The sequence below is a fragment of the Euprymna scolopes genome, chromosome 3 (genome assembly GCF_053919585.1).
Source record: "Euprymna scolopes isolate OS-2025 chromosome 3, ASM5391958v1, whole genome shotgun sequence".
Taxonomy (NCBI): Eukaryota; Metazoa; Mollusca; class Cephalopoda; order Sepiida; family Sepiolidae; genus Euprymna; species Euprymna scolopes.
Genome location: NC_136484.1, coordinates 123368976 through 123375489, shown reverse-complemented (window position 1 = coordinate 123375489; position 6514 = coordinate 123368976).

The window sequence follows — 6514 nt, the reverse complement described above, 5'->3', positions numbered from 1 at the left end:
AAACATAGAAAGTATATCTAGAACATATGCTGTAGAATGGAGAAAAAAAGACCAAAGACACTAGTGTTTTCATATGATGTTTTGAATATAATAAACTAGTTATGACCAAAGTTTCATTTCATTCGGACAAAACACTAAGAAACGGGGCCTAATTAGAGTTGGGGCTCGTTTTTTTTTGGGTCACTATGTATAGAAGCCCTTAGCTCCCTTAAAAGGGGCTACGTCATTGTGCCACATGCAGGCCTATCTATGTAACAATAGAAAAATGCGAGCATGAAAAGTAATATGGTTAAGCTTAAACATGGAAAAGTAAAGGACTAGTTGTAAAAACTGGAAAAGAAAAGGACACGATATTCTAGTAAAACATATATTTATAACTTAAAATATTGCAGCATTAAGAATTGATTATATAGTGCTATTTATTGAATTTAACAAAAAAAATTCTTAATGCTATCCAATCTCCATTTACAAACTTATTGACAAATGTGAAGAACTGTGACGTTGCACTTTCAGAGCATGCAGTATGAGCGTTCAACGAGATCAAGTCTATGTTGCAGGAGACTGTCAAATTGTCTTTCATCCAACTCAACCATGAACTGTGCCTTACAATGGATGCGTCTGCAATTGCTATTGGAGTGGTCCTACAACAAAAATGTGATATGGACTGAAAACCCATTTCCTTCTCCAGGAAATTAATGGAAACAGAAAAATGTTACCGTACATTTTCTAGAGAGTTGTTAGCTGTATTCTCCGCAATACACAATTTCCATCAACTCCTGGAAAGTCAGCAGTTCCATATCCTCATGGGCCACAAACCTCTGTTAAATGTTTTGCAGTCTTCCTCAGAGAAATATTCTCCCAGAGAAATTTGCCAGATGGACTATATCTTCCAATTTACATTGGATATCTGGCATGTCAAGGGAGCAGACATCATCCCAGCTGACACCTTATCGCAGGAAATTAATTCCTTCCTATTGGAAACTTACATTGATGCCATTGATGAACAACAGAAGGATGAGCACTTGCAGAATCTTCTGCAGAATAATGCAACTTCATTGCATCTGGTGACGATTACCAACCCTACCAGTGACAAAAAAGTCATGCATAATACAAGCACAAACAAACTGCGTCCATACATCCCAGCATCTTTACGCAAAGACATATTCAGTGCAGTGCATAGTCTATTGCATCCAGGAACTAAGCATTGGTAAGGCAACTAACTGACTGATATGTCTGGCTGTGGATCAAAGCAGATGTAAGAGCATGGGTGAAAACGTGTGTGAAGTGCAAAAAGACATGGTTGGTCATCATACTTGAGCTCCTCTAGGCACATTCCTGGTTCCAGATGAGAGATTCAAGTGCATACACATCGACATCACCAGACCATTTCCTACAAGTGAAAGTCAATGCTATCTGCTGACATGTATTATACAGATTTTCTTGATAGTTTAAAGCTCTATCTATGCCAGACATAATGGCATATACAACTGCCAGGACATTCCTTGCTGGCTAGGTAGCAAGATTCGGTGTCCCAGAAAACATAACGACAGACAGAAGTCGACAGTTTGAGTCAGACCTATTCCACAAACTATCAAAACTTTTGGGCACCAGGCACATCCATACTATGGCTTATCACCCCCAGGCAAATGGCATGGTCGAGTGATTACATCACAGCTTAAAAGCCTCCTTACAGGTGCAGCTTACTAACAATGCAAAATGGTTAGAACACCTTCCATTAATACTGTAAGGGCTGCAGATGACAGCAAAGAGGAAGATGGAGTGCTCAGCAGCAGAAGCCTGTATAGAATCACATTGCGGTTATCAGCGTAATATTTTTTTGAAGCTCCAGAGAAGGTTTGGGATGTGACAGCATTTGTCAACCGACTAACAACAAAAATGGCCAAGATGGCATATTCTCTGTCAGGGTTAAATAAAAGCACAGACACATGCACTCACGTCTTTATTTGTAATACAGCTAGAATCTTTACTGAGGTTATGTTTTTTTCTTTTAACTCGGTTCCTTTAAATGTTTTTAAATTTGCTTCTGTTTATTTTTGAAGTCTAAAAACAAAACAATATATATAAAGGTGCTTTCAATAAGTTTCCAGACATTTTGTACAAGCATTTAAAATTGTTTTAGACTCTTGAAACTTCAGTATGTTATTGCTATATATCTTATGAGATACCTGACCAATTTTTTTTATAATTTCATATTCAAATGGACAGCTACAGCAGGAATTGGAACACACTCTACTAAAGCTTGATTGTCACAGCTGGTCAATTTCAAAAATGCAATCTAGATGTGATGACACTTTAGAAGAACGATATACAATAAAATTCTGTTTGAAACTTGGAAAAAAATGCCACAGAAACGTATGGAATGCTTTACACTGCTTTTGGATCATCTTGCATAAATCGATCATACGTTTTTGAGTGGCATAAGAGATATAAGGAAGGCAGGGAGTCTGTGAGGGATGATGAAAAATGTGGGAGGAGTACAGAAGTCAGAACACTAGATTTGATTGGCCAAATAAAGAATTTCATGAATAAGGACCGTTGTGTATCTATAGAGACAATAAATGCACCGTTTGATGTCAGTGTGGAAACTGTATACACAACTATTCATGAGAAACTGAAGATGCAGAAGATGTGTGTGAAGTTTATCCCAAGGGTGCAGTCCACAACTTCATCCTTGTCACGGACTATTTGATCAAGATGGGCATTAAAAATACTTCCTCACTCTCCCTATAGTCCAGACCTTTCTTCCTGTGACTTTTGGTTATTCCCTAAGCCCAAGGAAAACCTTAAAGACTGGCGTTATGAGACAAGTGAGGAGATGAAAGGGGCTGTGACAAGGGGCATTAACATGCTCACACAAAAGGACTTCTATGGGGCCTTCCAAAAGTTGTTGGAATGATACAACAAGTGCATTGCAGTCAAAGGAGATTACTTCGAAGGCAACTAGAGTTTCATGTGTGTATTATCAATAAAAGTATCCATATGAAAAAAGTTTAGAAACTTATTGAAGGCACTTCTTATATATATATATATATATATATATATATATATATATATATATATATATATATGAACAAATGATTAATAAAATATGTTAAAAGACATCTTGAAAAAGATTTAAAAACATATTTAATTTTAAAAAAGGAAGCACAAGATAAGTGGATAGTCCTTAATCCGCTGAGTTTCGAAGAAATACTCTCCTTCTCATCAGAGGGCAGGAATTAGCAAAATGCAGGATCGGATTTTGCATATAAAAGTATTTAATGAAACTACAAGTAAGTCAAAGATCTTACTTGGTTAAAAAAAGGGTGAGGTAAGGGGAACAGGAGGCAAAAGAAAAATAATAAAAAGATTTCACATGAATGGATAGTCAATATATATATATATATATATATACAAGGTAGCCCATAAGTCACTTTACAGTTTGAAAATCAAATAACTTTTTCTTAAATGACTGTATTTAATTAATTTTTTTTTTTATTACACAGTTTATAGTGTAGAAATTTGTTCTGACTTAATTACGAATGATAATGTCTCTTAAGTAGCCTCCATTCTCGGCTTTGCAAAATCAAGCTCTTTCTAAGCTATTCTTTATGACAGTTCTTAACATCGGAAGTTGTAGGGAAAGAATTTCCTGCGTATGTTTGCCTTAAATTCTTGGATGCTTCGAGGCTTATTTGTATACACTTTGTCTTTAAGATATCCCCAAAGCCAAAAGTCTAGTTCTGTCAAATTAGATGAACGTGGAGGCCATTCAAAATCGAAATTTGAAAAGATTTTTCGATTATGAAACATCACAGTTAACAACTGCATTGTTGCTCTAGCTGTATGTGCAGTTACTCCATTTTGTTTGCCAATAATACCCTGGCATGTTTACTAACTGAGGTTGAACAAATTCAATAGCATATCTTTTAAGAGGATATTGAACACTGAAATGGCGCATATAAGATATTTGCATTGCAACAATTGACTGTCCATTTTCAAAGTGAAATTCAATTATCCTCATTCGTTGTTCTGTTGTAAACTTATCTATACAAAAAATTTCCAAAGATTCTATTTTATAATTCTGAAAAGAGAAATTAAAATATATTAGTATAAAAAAAGTTATCGAATTTTTAAAATTTAAAGTGACTTATGGGCTACCCCGTATATATATATATATATATATATATATATATATATATATATATATATGAAAATGAAGGTGACACCATTAGCTGGAATCCAAACTAAAACGTTTAGATCTCTAACCATTCATTCTGCCAACTGAGTTAATTCTGACAATCATTAGAAAACATTAATAAATAAAATGAAATGACAGCTCAAGCAAAAGTTATGTTTAAACCAGGACCAAACTCAAAGAAAACCAACCTGCCTCCTCCCTTGAGGCTTGCATTTATGAATATCCATGGGCTTAGAACTAACTTAGATGATGTTGAGTCATTTCTCCTTGTAAACACCCCGGATATCTTAGCATTAAGTGAAACTAACCTTCACTCCCCCATTCCCTCTAACCACTTTTACATGCCTGGTTATCTCCCACTCTACCATAAGGACTCGGACAGACATATGCATGGGCTTGGCGTCTATATTCGTAACACCCTCCCCTTGACTAGAGAAATAAAACTAGAATCAGACGACCAGGCCTTTATGTGCTTCAGACTAAATATGCCACACAATATTAGCTACTTGTATTTTCTCTACCACTCCCCCTCAACTCAAGACTGTACCCTAATAAACAAGTCTCAGACAGCATAGATATAGCACTCTCCCTCAATACTAGCGCACAAGTACATGTATTTGGTGACTTCAGTGCCCACCAGAGTAACTGGCTAGGATTCTCTAATTACACAGACGTAGCTGATAGCACAACACATAGCTTCTCTATATTCCATTCCCTATCTCAGATGGTTACATTTCTGACACGTTTCCCAGACCAGCAAGATCAACATGCCTCACTTCTAGATCTCTTTCTGACAACGGTTCCCGATGATTGTACAACAAATGCCCACAGCCCACTCGGGAATGCTGATCACACTGTGATAATGGTAGAAATCAGCCTAAATTCTCTCCCTAAAACTGAAGGTCCACTACTCAAAACAACGAGGTATTACAAAAAGGCTGATTGGGAAGCCATCAGGGAACTCATCAGAGATGCCCCATGGCAAAATATCTTTACTCTTCCAGTGGAACAGTGTGCAAATGAGACCACTGAATGGTTCAAAACTGCAATTGAAGCACATGTTCCTGCACGGAAATTCTATAGCAAGCCCCACTCTCCCCAATGGTTTACTTCTGCTTGTGCAGCTGCCATTTGTCAAAGGCAGCATGCGTTCCGCAGATTCAACCGACATAAGTCCAGCTCAAATAAACAGAAGTATATAGAAGCTAGAAATAATTGTAAGAGAGTGATAGAGACAGCTAAGACAGGTTACTCTGAAACCACCAGAAAACGCATCGAAGCACAGAAATTAGGAACCCGGGATTTTTGGAAAATCTACAACAGCGTAGTAAATAATGGGCAGTCAACTATTCCCCCACTATCAAACATCAAACAATCATGAGGTTGCTTGCACGGCAACTGACAAGGCTAATCTGCTTGCAAGTTGGTTTGCCTCAAACTGCACACTGGACCCGGTACACCACTCTCTCCCTGACTTTCCTTTGCGAACAGATGCCACACTAGACGATTTGAAAATCACCCCTTCCCAGGTACATGCTATTATAAAAATCCTAGACAGGTGAAAATTGAATAAAAAAAAATAAATAAATAAAAAATTAACATATATTTTTAGTTTTCAATATTTAAAAAAGAAAGAAATGTATGCATAAACAAACGATACACACTAATGAAAGTACAATGAAATTTGATCTACCCCACAATGAATTACTTGCAATTTCTACCTGCAGGAATTAATATTTTTTTCTAAATTTTCGATATCGTACATCCAAAATCAAGAAAATATTAACTTTGTGCGTGTTTGGCTTAAATTTTTAAAGTTTAAGCTGGACATATAAACACACACACACACACACACACACACACACACACACACACACACACACACACACACACACACACACAGACTACTGCCTTTTATATGATATATTTAATAGCTTTTATTGTTAATTCCAATAAACTGTTTACTGATGTAAGTTCAATATTTATTATTTAAAAACCTTAGTTACAATGGTTGAAGTTCTAAGTTGTCTATATTAAGGTTTTTACAATAAATCACACTGCGTTATCTAGCCTGTCTCAAAGATGTACACTGTTCCATACATTTCTGAAAATAAACATTTCTCTTTAAACATGGCAGACATGCATGTGAATGTCAAACAGTATAAGCCATTCACTTTTAAAATGCACCTATCGGCCTGAGACAAACTGGTTAATAAAGTAAAAAAAGAAAAAAAAAGATAATTCTAAAATAGATTCACTGGCAGAGATACACCAACCTTTCTTCTTTGACACAAAATACACAATTTACACCTT